Consider the following 15034-nt stretch of genomic DNA (forward strand, 5'->3'; position numbering starts at 1 on the left):
ATCAGAGCAGTGGCTGCAGTTCGGGAGGAAGTGCATAGGTAACCAGTCCTTGTTCTGGCTGATCCTGGGAATTAGCGGGTCCGCTTCTGGCTGATGAGACTGGGTTTGTGTGACTCAGTTAGGAAAGGGGGATCCTGAGTCTCAGCTGGGTATTTGTGGGGAAAGGTCATTATGGGAAGCTGTTTCTGAACACGGAGTGAGGGGATTCCTGAACCTTCAGGTCCTTCAACGTTGTCAAAAGGCCATGACAGGAGTCAGGGACACTCCATACCTTGGGTTCTGCCTGTGGCAGGAGGAAGGTGACACTCATTCCCTGGGCTGTGACAGGAGGAGAGGACGCTCAGGCTCTGATCTGTGATGGGGGTGGGGACATTGCACAAACATAGGAGAGAACACATCATTTATTCTGGAACCAGCATGAAGCCGCAGCAGGCACGCATCTACAGGTGGCATTGCGGCAACCCACCTGAGAGGCAGTCTCACCCTTTGTGCAGCTGAGCAGAGGGCACCTGCTCCATCCATGTTCCCAGATGAAAAACCGCTGATTTCTTCATAATGGAGTCGGTTTGTGTTTGGAGCCAGGGCCCACTGGAGTCAGGCTCTTCTCTCAGGAGCTGGAATTTTTTTTTTCCTTCCATCATATTTCAGAGATATTCCTAGTTCTGCTGGAAACATTGGAAACATTCTGAGATGTGATAATGTCAGAGGCACGTCCACCTTTAAAAGATGGACTTCAAAGAGACAGGGAAGGAGTTCCCCCATATTCTAAAGTAAATGTTCTAATAAAAGGGAAGGGGGCAAGTCTTTATTCTCTGAGAATTAAGCCTGGAGGTTTAATTTGGATTTGCTCTTAAACAGCCCACTGTGAATCTCAGGTGGGTTGTGTAGAAACCAAGTTTTCCCATGCACTTTGCAAATTTGTCTGCACTGTGGATGGATAGTTTCTGTTTCAAGGTAGATGAGCCCCCAGGATTGTTTCACTCAGTCGAGGATTAAAATCGCAAGGCAATGTGCCAGGCAAATTGATTATGTGTGTACCCCTAAGGATGGCCTAGGGGAGGTATGAGGGAAATACAGGGAAGGGGTGATCTTTCAACTCTCAAGTTCTCATTTTAGCTGGATTTTCTTGGAGGAACACTGGATCCTCTAGATAGAAATGTCTGCTCTAAGGGGCAATCTTAAATCATAGGGACTCCAGGGACTGTACCTGGGGGTGACGTTTGTTCATTCACTCAACAAACTCATGTTTGGGGTCAAGGAGTGTGTGTTGAGGACCCACAATGCAAGGGTCAGGTGATCTTCTTGTTGGGAGCAATTCTAGAATTTCTCTGGAGGCGGGGCCTGGGTTTCTGTGTATACCCTTCCGGGTCGCCTCTGCCTACTGCCTTCACTGACATCTGACTTTACAGAATGGCTGTGTTTGTCCACTTCAGAAAGTTGTGGAATTGAGGTGAAGGTCTGGAAAATCCATCCCTCTGGACACCTAGGTTTTGAGTGTGAGTTCAACTGATGTTTCAGGGTCCAAGTTCCGCTGGGGGGTGGTGATGGGGTCAAGGGCAGGAGCATGTAGGCCAACCATCAGGGTCCCGCTCTCTAGCAGAAAACACGTGCTTTTACGGTATAAGATGATGTGAAGGCCAGTGTACCTGTTTGTGTGCCACAGATAGCAAAGGCGATAATGTGCTGATGCTTTCCGGGTAGCTCAGTTGTACATCATATATCAGGGGTTTCCCTGATAGCTCAGTTGGTAAAGAATCCGCCTGCAATGCAGGAGACCCTGGTTCAATTCCTGGGTCAGGATGATCCCCTAGAGAAGGGATAGGCTACCCTCTCCAGTATTCCTGGGCTTCCCTTGTGGCTCAGCTGGTAAAGAATCTGCCTGCAATGTAGGAGACCTGGGTTCGATCCCTGGGTTGGGAAGATCCCCTGGAGAAGGGAAAGCCTACCCATTCCAGTATTCTGGCCTGGAGAATTCCATGGACTGTAGTCCATGGGGTTGCAAAGAGTTGGATATGACTGAGTGAGTTTCACTTCACTTCACTTCACTTCATCATGAGATAACAGATAATACACAATCCTCTATTGTCAATGGGCTACCCCAAAAGGTGTACATCTGGGCACATGTTTATTAGCTAAACCGATATACAAGATGTGTAGTATACGATTACTTAAACAATACTAATGGGCAGGACTCTGGTGTAAATTCCAGAGAGCCCAGGGCCTCATGGGATGCTTCTTTGGGTGTTTGCCTGGCTCCTGTTCACCCACCACTCATGGTCCCCTAGTCGATGCACAAAAGTGATTCTGACGTGGCTTGGTATTTTCTTGTAATTAAGGAGTAAGACTACAAACACCACGTGTGTAGAACCTCACTCCTTCATAACATCAGCAGCCTCTGCTGAATCGCGTCTCAGGTTTCAGATGTGCAAGTGTGTTCCTCGGTCTTTGCAATGCAGCACCACAGACACGCCTGTGCATCTGATCCCCATGAGTCACACTTTCCCCATCACTTTCTAAGTCTAGACCATCAGCAAAACAATCAACCAAGGCTAGATTCTGGCATTTGTCATTTCTGTGGTGGACGTTTGTATCCATTCTGTGGACATTTCCACCGTGAGCAGTTTCAAGTTTCCAATGTAAAGTTCCTGAACTCGGAGTCAGAATGAACCCCAGAGAGCATTTCTATCACACACACTATGGCTGGGAGGGAGTAAGAGTCAGCCCAGCCAGTGGTAGACGCAGTATAGTGACCAGTGAGGTCTACAGTAATAACTGGTGAGTTTTGAGAATTTGTTGCCTTTATTCCAATATAAGATCGTAAGTTGACTTGCAACACTAACTGTGGTTAGCTGTGGCTCACACCATTTCTGAAGATTCCAACATGGCTTTGACAATGGACGGCAGCCAGCTCCAGCACCCCCCTCCTCCTAGGGTTAGTGCTTGGGACCCAGAAGTTAAACTCAGAGAAGACAGACTAATAAGAGAAAAAAAAGTTTAAATCACCTATGTACATGGGGGAGTTTATAAAGAAGTGTTACTTAAGGAGGCTGTGGGTATTGGGGACTTAAGTACCATTATGAGCTGGACAAAAGAAAGGGTTTGGGGGAGTAAGTTATGGAAAGGCAGGCAAGCCCAGTGAACAGGGTGTTTGGTGGAGTTTGTGATGCAGATTCAAGTTGGTGACTTCTTTATTGATGAGAGTTGCTAAGTGGCTTCCTCTTCCTGGTGTGGGGAAGGAGAGGCCCCTACAAGCAGGTATTCCCTTTATAAATGCGAGTTTCCTTTGGAGGAGGCATGCTTGTGCCCTGCTCTAGAGCTTTCCTTGTATCTGCTGGTTGTTGGTAGCCTTTAGCTCAAAGTAATTCACATGCCAAAGAGGCACATTCTGGGGTGGTATATTCTGGTGCCCCCCATTTCTGCTCTGACTCAGTAGGATTCTTGCTGAGGCTGGGGTGTTCAGGCTTAGCAAAAATGGGGCCGAGGTGGAGGCCGGAGACAGGGTCTAGGTAAGATGTGGTTGAGGAGGGTCTTGATCACCTCGCGTGGCCCTAGACGTGTGCCTGGAGTCTCTGTGTCCTGATATCTTCTCCTTATAAGGACATCTGTGCTATGGGGTCTGTCATCTCAGAATGAAGGGGGACTGTGACCCACCCACCCGTGGAAAGAGACTTCTGCATCCTAAGTCCAGGCCCTTAGGACATGACCTCACTTGGAAGTAGGGCCTGGTTGTGTAAGGAGTTAAGACAAGGGCGTTAGGCTGGTGCAAACCCTGTGACTGTGTCCTTATGAGGGAAGACACAGACACATAGGAGAAGCCATGTAAAAACAAAGGCAGAAACTGGGGGGTTGTGGCCACAAGTCCAGGGATGCCTGGAGCCCCAGAAGCTGGAAGGGTCGTGGGAGACCCTCCGCTGGAGCCTCAGCTCTTTCCAAGTAGACAGTTGCCATGAATGGACCTGAAGTGAGGCAGGGCTGTGGCCCAGACCGTTCTGTGCTCCCTGCATGGTGCTGTGGGGGGCTGAGAGCCCCACAGAGCTGAGAGCTGCTTAACAGCCCTCACGAGACACTGACCAGCGAGCCAGCGTCACATGGACCTGCAGGGCACTGGCCCCCTAGACATGCAGGCCCACCCGCCCTTCCTCTGGGCTCTGGCCACACAGGGTGGCTGTGCACCCTGTCGGGTTAGGCTCTGGGCCCCGGTGCGGCACCCCTGGGTGTTGGTTAAAGGTGCAGTTTACACCCTAAAAATTATGGAAGGTGATTTCTCTTCAGCCCTGTGCAGAGCAGGTAGGGAGTCAGAATAAACTATAAAGTTAAAAGTAACGGCAGGTGGGGTGGGAGGGATTATTACTCTGCCATGAAAAGGAGCAAAGCGCTGATATCGGCTACAACATGGATGAACCTTGAAAATACGATGCTCAGAGAAAGAAGCCAGACATCAGAGGACAGTTAGAGGCTTACTCTCACATGAGACATCCCAAACAGGCAAATCCACGGAGACGGAAAGTGGTTAGTGGTGTTGGGCCTGGGGGTGACCTCAGGGCAAGGGTTTTGAGGAGATGATGGAAATGTTCTAAAATGGATTTGCTGATGATTGCCCAACTCTGAATATGTAAAATATCACCGAACTTTATAATTAAAATGGGTGAATTGTATGGTATGTGAATTAAATCTCAATAAAGGTGTTATCAAAGTGAAAAATTGGAGGCTTCCAGGTCCACTTCCAGATGCTGACCCCAGAGATGTGGGTGCTGAAAGCCCTGTTTTGTCCAACCAGGTGGTTTGAAGGAACCTCATGAAATTTTCCCCATGGCCTGAGACACGTGGGGCCCTGATGTGATCAGGCCTCAGGCAGTGAGGCTGGATTCTGTGGCCTCGCTGTCCTCACTTAGGGATGGTAGCATTGTCTCTGTAGAAGGTGGTGGGTCAGCTTGAACCCTGCTTCTTTCTTCTGCACGTTTCTTCTTTCTCTCCCAGCTATGGTGGTGGCTGAGCTCTGACAGAGCTGAGGAAAGAGCATCATGCACAGAAGACCAGTAAGTTTGACCAGGTGGGGTGGGCTCCTCAGAGGCAGTGCTCTAAGACTGAGGTCCCAGAGGCTCCTGAGCATCATGGCCCTGGTGCCCCAGTCATGGGAGTCATTGTCAGGCCTGATGGCTGAAGCAGCCACTAGTAAAACCTCTCCTCTTTTGCCTCCTTAGAATAAGGCCTCCTTCTAATTTGTTGGGGAGACTCCTTTTTTAAGCTTAATTATATATTAAGAATGATGTACATACAAAGAATAATCATAAAGATGAAGAAACGGAACATGATGAGTGGGCACCCAGGAGTCCCCTTTCCTTGACACAGGCTCCAGCACATTAAGAAACCCACCTTGGGGCCTGTCCTCTCAGGGAAACCTGTGAAGTCAGCAGTTTCCACCCAGAAGGGGAGATATATATGGAGGACTCCACTACCATCTGGGGAGGTGCTTCTGGCCCTAGCAAGAGTTCCCAGAAAGCAGCTCTACCGGCCCCTGACACACCACATGCTTATGGAGTCAGACTGGCTCCCTCGTTGTGGCAGAGACTTGGCTTCAGTCCTGGGAGATTCACATGGGATTTGGAGACCTGGGTAGAGACCTGGCTTGGCCTCAGTCCTGGGAAGACCTGTGCCTCCATCTGAATGTCAGCCCTCAGATGTCTGGGGTCTGGAGCTGAGGTGGGCTTGTCTGGGTAACAGTGCTCTCCTCTGAGTGTGGTAACATGGCCCTCCCAGGGTAAGTGCTGAGGTAGGGGCCTTAGTCCTTACCCCTGCAAGGTTCACATTCCCTGGGGCTGGGGAGACTCCTCAGATGGGCTCCCTGGTAATTATTCCAGTTCACCATCAAGTACAGGGTGAGGAGGGAGGTAGGTGTACCTGGTGAATTGGCTGCTGGTCACATGGATCCAGGGCCCCCATTTGACTGGAATCCTGCGGGGTTTTATGATGGGGTATTTTGGAAGAGCTGACTTCAGTCTGAAGCTCTGCCTGTTTGCATCTGAAGAAGCTGAGTTTTGGGAGAGGGTGTAGGAGGGGCAGTGTGTCTGGAGTGCAGATGAGCAGGAACCTGACCTGCTGCCTGATGGTCCTAACTCTTGAGTGGTGCCTCCTCACCTGTGTCATGAGGTCTCTGCTGGCAGCCCTGGGATGCTAGAGTCTGAGTGAGATTCCTCTGGTGAAGCAGAAGTAGATGTTTTTCCAGAATTCTCTTGCTTTTTTCTCTGATCCAACAGATGTTGGCAATTTGATCTCTGGTTCCTCTGACTTTTCTAAATCCAGATTGTACATCTGTAAGTTCTTGGTACACATTCTGTTGAAGCCTAGCATGAAGGATTTTGAGCATTACTTTGCTAGCATGGAAAATGAGTGCAATTGTGTGGTAGTTTGAACATTCTTTGGCGTTACCCTTCTTTGGAATTGGAATGAAAACTGACCTTTTCCAGCCCTGTGACCACTGCTGTGTTTTTCAAATTTACTGGCATATTGAGCACAGCACTTTAACACCATCATCTTTTAGGATTTGAAATGGCTCACCTGGAACTCCATCACCTCCACTAGCTTTGTTGGTAATAATGCTTCCTAAGGTCCATTTGACTTCACATTCCAGGAAGTCTAGCTCTAGGTGACTGATCATAACATCACGGTTATCCGGGTCATTAAGATCTTTTCATATAGTTCTTCTGTGGATTCTTGACACTTATTCTTAATACCTTCTGCTTCTGTTCATATTTTGTGACCCCATGGACTGTAGCCTACCAGGTTCCTCTGTCCATGGGATTTTCCAGGCAAGAGGACTGGAGTGGGTTGCCATTTCCTTCTCCAGGGGATCTTCCTGACCCAGGGATGGAACCAGGGTCTCCCGCACTGCAGGCAGACGCTTTACCATCTGAACCACCAGGGAAGCTCCATCTGTCCATATTAGAGTTCTTTAATTTAGGCATCCTGGGATATCAACTGTTTTTAGACCTAAAGAAGGTAACAGCTCATGAGTGTAAAAACATTTTTAGATGAAACTGTTTGCTGACTAGACAGACTACTCAGGTTTGACTTCTATTAGTCATAATTCTGGTTTTACTCTGATACAGGGATTGTAGGGGAGTGAAAATTTAAATCTTCACAATCTGTGTATTTGTAACTTCAGTGTCATTGATGACCCATACTTTTTATGGTTAGGGAAGAGTTACTGATTTCATATATCATGTAAAGGATTTGCAGTGATGCTGTGGCAATTCAGATTAGAACAGTGGATGGCAAATGGTTCATACTGTCTCTACTTACGTATCTAGTGTACTTGTATGAGTCAATTTAGTTGTCAATGTTAGTGAAATAATATAGAGAACTAGAAAGCTAACTTATCCAAAAAGTAGTGTGTGATCATGAAAATGTAAAAGTTCTTCCATAATAGTGATTCTGCATCTTGAGAGCCTAGACGGAATGGATATACCTAAGTGATATACAGGATTTTTGGCTATGATTTAATTGTGACAAAGTTATGTATTTTTTTTTTTTTTACTGTTATCTAATTATTGAGAAAGACATAATGGTTATGGAGTTGGCTTGACATGAGTTGAAGAGCATTTGATTTCTTTATTTAGGAATAATCTGTAATGTGCTTTACACTGGATTTCTATTAATGAGTTAATTTTGTGACTAAGGTGGCTGATGCAAAATTGACCAATCCTAATTAGTTACTGTAACTTAAACTTTCTTTTTTGGCTTGATTTTTACTCTTGCTGTTTCCCATGTGGGTGAAGGTAAGCAAGGCATTGTGAGCTGCTTTTTGGTGTGTTTTGTGCCTGTTCCTTTTAATATTTTATGATTTAGACTCATTCTCAGTGGGGTGCAGATACCTGCATGTGTGATTTTATCCAAAATTAGTAGGCTAGGGTCACAACTACGTGTTCACGCATTTACAGGGCCTCACTTTAATTATTAAGCTAGGGGATTCCCTGGTGTCCAATGGTTAGGACTCCATGTTTCCACTGCAGGGGGCATGGGTTCTATTCCTGGTCACAGAACTGAGACCCATAGGTGATACTCCATGATTAGGAAAAATATTTTTACGCTGCATCAACAGACTGAGTAGGACTTTGTACGTATAAGCATTATGTATTTATGTGAGACATTGGTATTCAGTGTAGTGATTTGGTTGTGTTAAGATTAGTGTTGAAATACTTGTATTTTTGGGAGATTATTAAGATGTATTTTTTACTGTCTTTGAGGTACATGGCAGATCTAGGGGGATGTCTTTCTATATATGACTTCTATAAGTAATTGATTGGTATTATAGACTAGTTAGTAGTTATACTAACTCAGGTTGGTGAAGTACGGGCAGTATGTTTGGTACATGAGCTAGTTGACTGTTATGTACTTACATGCTTTGCCTTGTTTGGGAACTCTGGCAGGATTATAATGGGATACAGAGAGAGAGAGATTTAGTGGGAGGTAAGAGGGTTTGACTAAGGAAACTATTTACCTGATACACACATGCATATATATGTGGGTAATTCCTCTAAGTCCTATGATCATTGGCTCAAGAACACATGGCAGTTGATTATATTGGTAAATAATATTCAACTTAAGCTCAGCTACAAGTTGTTCAACTGTGTGAAAGCCTCTGATGGCGATGCCTGAGTTACAGCAGCCCCCAGAATTACAAAATACCAAATGCATGAAACCAGTTATGTGTGAGCATAAGCTGATTGAATAGCCCATCTAGATGTCTTATTTAAGGGGAAAGAGTGGGCGGTTTTAGGTTAGATGGTCCTGAAGCAGGAACCAGATGCCAGATATAAATAACTCACTGATAGAAATCCCCATGGTTCTTGTGTCCAGAGAGAGGACAGAGGCATATTTGTGGGAGGTTGATGGTTTATTGAGGCTTTCTAATAAAGTTGTTTATTGCTCATGACAAGCACATTGACTGGAAATGTTTGGACATAATGTGGTATATACAACTAGTAAACATATGTCCTGTATAATATCAACCACTTCAATTGCCCTCGTGAATATTCCATAGAGACTGAAGTATAATATGGATTGAACTGTTCAATGTGTCTTGTAATATCAATAGGCTGAAGTACATGCTTATACACATAGAGTTCAGTCAGTTCAGTTCAGTCGCTCAGTTGTGTCTGACTCTTTGCAACCCCATGGACTGTAGCACGGTACGCTTCCTTGTCCATCACCAACTCCTGGAGCTTGCTCAAACTCACGTCCATCGAGTTGGTGATGCCAGCCAACCATCTAATCCTCTGTCATCCCGTTTTCCTCCTACCTTCAATCTTTCCCAGGATCAGGGTCTTTTCTAATGAGTCAGCTCTTCACATCAGGCAGCCAAAGTATTGGAGCTTCAGCTTCATCATCAGTCCTTCCAATGAATATTCAGGACTGATTTTCTTTAGGATTGACTGGTTGGATCTCTTTGCAGTCCAAGGGACTCTTAAGAATCTTCTCTAACACCACAGGTCAAAAGCATCAATTCTTCAGTGCTCAGCTTTTTTTGTGTTCCAACTCTCATATCCATACACGACTACTGGAAAAACCACAGCATTGACTATGTGGACCTTTGTTGGCAAAATAAAGTCTTTGCTTTTTATGGGGTAGATAATTAAAACATGATTATATGATCATTTGCTTCATCCAGCCCAGCATTTCACATGATGTACTCTGCATATAAGTTAAATAAGTGAGGTGACAATACATAGCCTTGAGGTACTCCTTTCCCAATTTGGAACCAGTCTATTGTTCCATGTCTGGTTCCAACTGTTGCTTCTTGACCGGCATACAGACTTCTCAGGAGGCAAGTAAGGTGGTTTGGTATTCCCATCTATTTAAAGAATTTCCCACAGTTTGTTGTGATCCACACAGTCAAAGGCTTTGGCATAGTCAATAAAGCAGAAGTAGATTTTTTTAAAAAATTCTTTTGCTTTTTGTATGATCCAATAGATGTTGGCAATTTGATCTCTGGTTTCTCTGCCTTTTCTAAATCCAGCTTGAACATCTGGAAGTTTTTGGTTCACGTACTGTTGAAACCTTGCTGGGAGAATTTTGAGCATTACTTTGCTAGCTTGTGAGATGAGTGCAATTGTGCTGTAGTTTGAACATTCTTTGTCATTGCCTTTCTTTGGGATTGGAATGACAATTGACTTTTTCCAGTTCTGTGGCCACTGCTGCATTTTCCAAATTTGCTGGCATATTGAGTTCATCACTTTCATAGCATCAGCTTTTAGGATTTGAAATAGCTCAGCTGGAATTACATCACCTCTGCTAGCTTTGTTTGTGGTGATGCTTTCTAAGGCCCACTTGACTTCACACTACAGGATGTCTGGCTCTAGGTCAGTTATAGACCATCGTGGTTATCTGAGTCATTAAGATCTTTTTTGGTATAATTCTTCTGTGTATTCTTGCCATCTCTTCTTAATATCTTATGCTTCTGTTAGGTCCATACCGTTTCTGTCCTTTATTGAGCCCATCTTTGCATGAATTGTTCCGTCGGTATCTCTAATTTTCTTGAAGAGATCTCTAGTCTTTCCCATTGTATTGTTTTCCTCTATTTCTTTGCATTGATCGTGGAGGAAGGCTTTCTTATCTCTCCTTGCTGTTCTTTGGAACTCTGCATTCGGATGGATATATCTTTCCTTTTCTCCTTTGCCTTTTGCTTCTCTTCTTTTCTCAGCTATTTGAAAGTCCTCCTGAGACAACCATTTTGCCTTTTCACATTTCTTTTTTGTGGGAATGGTCTTGATCACCACCTCCTGTACAATGTTACCATTTCAGGGAGAAATATCAATAATGCAGTGTTAAGACTGCAGTGAGAAATATCAATAACCTCACATATGCAGATGACATCACCCTTATGGCAAAAAGCAAAGAGGAACTAAAGAGGCTTTTGATGAAAATGAAAGAGGAGACTTGAAAAACGCTGGTTTAAAACTTAACATTCAAAAAACGAAGATCATGGCATCTGGTCCCATCATTTTATGGCAAATAGATGGGGAAACAATGAAAACAGTGAGAGACTTTATTTTTTATTTTTTGGGCTCCAAAATCACTGCAGATGGTGACTGCAGCCGTGATTAAAAGATGCTTGCTCCTTGGAAGAAAAGCTGTGAGAAACCTAGACAGCTTATTAAAAAGCAGAGACAGTACTTGATTGACAAATGTCCATCTAGTCAAAGCTATGATTTTTCCAGTAGTCATGTATGGGCTAGTAAAGAAAGCTGAGCACCGAAGAATTGATGTATTTGAACTGTGGTGTTGCAGAAGACTCTTGAGAGTCCCTTGGACTGCAAGGAGATCCAACCAGTCAATTCTAAAGGAGATCAGTCCTGAATATTCATTGGAAGGACTGATGATGAAGCTCCAGTACTTTTTCTGCCTGATACAAAGAACTGAGGCATTGGAAAGGACCCTGATGCTGGGAAATACTGTAGGCAGGAGGAGAAGGGGACAACAGAGGATGAGATGGTTAGATGGCATCACTGACTCATTGGACATGAGTTTGAGCAAGCTCTGGGAGTTGGTTATGGACAGGGGAGCCTGGCGTGCTGCAGTCCTTGGGGTCACAAAGACTTGGACATGACTGAGTGACTGAACCAAACTGATATGATTATGTGTTATGATAAAGGATATGCATTGTACTTATGGATGTGGGGAGGCATGTAATGCACAAAGTACATAGTAATGTCAGTTTTTATGTCATTTTTAAAATACTTACACAGTACTTAAAGATAGTGTTAATGTCCCATAGCAAATTTTTCAGTGAATCGTTTAAGTAGAATTTCAGCTTTGGGAACTGAAGGTGGAGCTTTGAGCTTCTTCCTTGAGTCTTAGGGAGATATGTTATTCTTTTCTGATTTACAAAGCTAGGGTAAAAAGTACGCTGCACAGACTCTTCTTTTTAGGAGGTTATTTTCAATAATGTTTGATATTGTTATAAGGACAAGAATGAAAAGAAAGTGTAGAACAGATGCTAGTTGGAGTTTGTGTAGCCAAAAACTGAAAGTGAAGCTGAGATTGATGAGCCAGAGAATGGAGAAGCGATACTTAGTTCATGGACCAACTTGTCACCCATGTGGTGAGAGGGATTTGATTTTAAAAGTAAAGACAGAGGGAGGAGGAGTAAGGCTAATGGTGGGGAGGCATCTGCATCAGTCCACCAGGGAAGGGGCGGGGCTCGCCTGGAACTAGGCTGCCACAGTATTTCTATCCTTTTTTGGTCCACATCTTCCAGTCATGGCTACCAGTAGGTATGTCATCTAGTAGCTAATGTGGTAAAATCAGCCTGTGATGAGACTGACGGTCTGTTGGAGGTCAGATTTGATGCCACCTTGGTTCCAACTGGTTTGATCTGGTTTTTGTTGGTCTCTTCATGTGGCTTCCCCCTTTTGTCTTCAGACCTTGTTGTTGCAGTCCTTTAACAGACTGGAACCTGGCGATCGAGAGTCGACGATAAGACAGTGAATGAGAGAAAGAAGCTAATATTCCCTGGTTTATGCAGAGAACCAATAAAACCCTTGAACAGGGCTTGCACTGCTCACAAAGGCACAGGGCGCCCTCTCGAGGGGGTCTTGGAAGCCCAGGCAGGAGAATGAGCTCCGTGGGTTTCTATGCTCCAGAGAATTCGCCAGAGGAAGAGAGAGAGAGAGATAGACAGACAGACAGACATACAGACACGGAGACCCAAGCCTCTGGTGGAGGAAGGGTCTAATCCAATTTATATCACCTAAGAGTTTTTGCAAATCATGTAAAGTTGATAATTTATCAGTACAAATCTGTGTTAGTTGGGGAGTAATATGCTGTCTATTAATAACAAATCCTAAGTAATGCTAAAGTGTAGAGGTTTGAATTTTTTCAGGGGCAATGATTAACCCAGAGTTTTTTAAGCGTTGTTGAGCTATATCAAACATGTGTTGAGTTTCTAAAACAGATGGAGCCGAAAACAATATATTATCCATATAATGAATAACAAGAAAGGCAGGAAATTGTTTTCTCACAGGCTCAAGGGCTTTAGCCACGTAGTATTGACACGTGGTGGGAGAATTCATCATTCCTTGAGGCAGCACAGTCCATTGGTATCGCTTATGAGGCCCGATGTGATTAGAAAAAGGGTGTAAAGGTATATTAAAAAAAAAAAAGCAATCTTGTAAATCAATAATAATAATGTACCAATTTTGAGGAATAGTGGTAGGTGATGGGATTCCTGGTTGTAATGCACCCATAGGTTTCATAGATGCATTAACTTTTCTAAGGTCTGTTAAGAGGCACCATTTGTTAGATTTCTTTTTTATAGCAAAAATAGGAGAGTTCCAAGGAGAGCAAGATTCCTCAATATGTTTCAATTCTAATTGTGTGTCTATAAGTTCCTTAGCAGCCTGTAATTTTTCTTTCATAAGGGGCCACTGCTCTATCCAAATAAGCTCGTTATTCTTCCAAGTTATTTTAATACTTTGTGACTTAAAGATACATGTTAATTCCTTTCAAGCAGGAATTGGTGGGTTTTGAACAAAGATCTGACATACCTCAGGTAACAAAATTCCCCCTTTCTGCCTTCTGAAGCTGCTTCCTGCTGGACAGAGGTGTGGTTTTCCCCCTGGATTAGAGGAGCAGAACTGTTCCTTGCTGAGTCTAAAATATATCTGATCGTCACCAGGCAACAGCCTCAGTTGCTCATACCCTTGTGTTAGAATCATGTGAAGTTTGGCTTCGGTCAGTTTACTAACAAAGTTGACAAGGCAGTTAAGGAGGCAAGGCCCAAAGATGAGCAGCAGGACAACAGCAGTCAGTGGGCCAAAAAATGGAAGATACTAGGTTAAACCAGAGGGGCTCTGTCTGACCATATTCCAGGCGGAGTTTGGATCTGGACCTGTATGTTATATTTTTGTAGCCTTTGAGCTGGCTCACCTATCTCTTTTTTGTTTACCTCAATCTGACCAGAGTTACTAACATACCTGCAGCAGGTTTTACTCATAACTGAACATACTCCCCTTTGCTTAGCCAGGAGATAGTCGAGGACTGGCTTGTTGAGAACAACATCTATAGTGATTCCAGAGATGTATAGAGTCCTTGTAAGGCATGCCCCATATTTTTAGATAAGTCCTCAAGGGCCTGATGCCAAAAGCCTAGTCTCTGTGCACTGATGCTGAGTTGAATCTCAGAGAGAACAGTTTAGGAAGAAGCAGAAAAGAACAGCTTTATTGCTAGGCCAGTGGGGACACAGTGGGTTCCGGCCCCTCTAAAACTGTATGTCCCCAACCTTGGGGGATATGATTGGCAGTTTTATAGGAACAGTTCAAGGGGATGTGGAGATCTGGTAGACACCTAACCTAGCCTCAGTCTTGGGAGCTTCATGGGGGATGAGGAGACCCAATCTGCCCTCAGTAGTGGGAAGCTCTGTGCTTTGGTCTAAATGCCAGTGCTCAGATGTCTGGGGTCTGAGCTGAGGTGGGCTTGTCTGAGTAACAGTGCTCCCCTCTGAGTGTGGTAACATGGCCCTCCCAGGGTCAGTGCTGTGGCAGGGGCCTTAGTTCTTACCCCCTGTGAGGTTCATATTCCCTGGGGCTGGGGGAGACCCCTCAGATGGGCTCCCCGGTAATATTCCAGTTCACCAGCACGCACAGGGCAAGCAGGGAGGCAGGTTTACCTGGTGAATCAATTGCTGTTCATGTGGATCTGAGCTTAAGGCTGATGGGCATCAGGTGAGGTTGCTGCTGTGCCCTCCTTCCAGTCGACCATTCTTATTCAGGCAGGTTCAGACCTGTTACTCCTCTTTCAGCCCTGCTGTCCCACGAGTTTTGTCAACATCTCAGTGAGAAAGGAAAGGGCCCAAGCCGGACAGAAGCAATGTCCTGTATTCTACTTCAGCATGGAATCTTTCAAAAAAATAGCAGAACCAAAGTGTAAACAGAAGCAGACTGACTTCTCTGGGATGAGTGTTGGTAGAGGAGACAGACCCTATACTTCTGTCTACAGTCCTGGGAGGTCCCAGGGGCCTGGCTTGTTCCCACATGGG

This window comes from Bos javanicus, chromosome 28, assembly GCF_032452875.1.
Source record: "Bos javanicus breed banteng chromosome 28, ARS-OSU_banteng_1.0, whole genome shotgun sequence".
Taxonomy (NCBI): domain Eukaryota; kingdom Metazoa; phylum Chordata; class Mammalia; order Artiodactyla; family Bovidae; genus Bos; species Bos javanicus.